The sequence below is a fragment of the Anopheles aquasalis genome, chromosome 2 (assembly GCF_943734665.1).
Source record: "Anopheles aquasalis chromosome 2, idAnoAquaMG_Q_19, whole genome shotgun sequence".
Classification (NCBI taxonomy): domain Eukaryota; kingdom Metazoa; phylum Arthropoda; class Insecta; order Diptera; family Culicidae; genus Anopheles; species Anopheles aquasalis.
Window position 1 is genome coordinate 84910647 of NC_064877.1, and position 1228 is coordinate 84911874.

A 1228-nucleotide genomic window follows, 5' to 3' on the forward strand; every position below is an offset into this window, starting at 1 on the left:
TTGCAATGATTGAAGCAGCAAACATTGAGAGATAGAGCGATAGAGATCCAGAATGTTCCAATTTAATATGTTCTAGAATGCACAAAAAAATCTTTTATCAAATCTATTGAATAGCTGTTGCAATCTTCGATAAAAGGGATGTGATTTACAGATTGTGGACAAGTAACCATCGAACTCATCATCCCTCCTAGTCCTACAATTCTGCAGTAAACAGGGATTGTCTGGGACATTGAAGGGACCAAAGAGTTGGCAGCTGCGGAACATCTTTTCAATTAATTTCCCACTTTAATTAATTCCATTGGTAGCACACCATTGCATTAAAATCGATTGGACCAACGCTTGGCTGACGATGCTCAACTGAAGCTAGTGGCATGGCCAGTCCGATTATCATGGACAACTCTTCATGTAAGGGAGAGAGGAAAATAGTCGGTGATGATGCAGATCATCAATATTCATCTGAGGGTATTCTTCCCTTCAAATAGACGTAGTTCTATCTACACCATCGGGAAGCGAGAAACACCATATTGATGTCTAGACCGCAACGAAGCCGATGATGTGAAGGAAATCCGATCGATTGGTCTGCTAGCAATGTTTGTTGGCAAGATAAGTTTCATTCACGTCATCGGATGAAAATGGAAATTGGTTTCATGTAGCTAACTAAAAAGCATTCAACCTATCGCAGTACCCTATCAAACAAAAATTGTTTGTCTTCGTTCTGCTACAGTCTGTAATGTTTTATTAGAGGCTGTTAGTCAGCAGGATAGAAAGGCCAATTTCTGTTTATTCGTTTGTTGTTCCTCATTGAATAGCATTTAAAGGTTCGTAGCGCTTGAAGAGCATTCATGGTCTGATGAGCGAAAGCAATTAAAGGCCCTTATTGGCCACTCACGAGTTGCGCACGGTGCACACCTTAGCTAAATATAATTAAATGAGAACAGACAGCTCAAGCCTGCACAAAGAGCGAGTTATGACATTCAGTCAGCCTGCCCCAAACTGTGTCACGATCCGCGGATAGAACACATAAATAGCTCCTGCGACAAGTTTCATCGCCACTGAGTCCCAAGCGCGTTCGTACAGATGTTAATGGAATGTTACACGTTTCAATTAGCCTCATTACTGAGTGACAAATTCGTTTTAGCTTCCGCGTGTCGCGGGTTCTTTCCATTTGGGGGAGCATCCATCTGCAACAACAAGCGAGTGCAAGGTGAAATTATCTTTCGTCAAAATT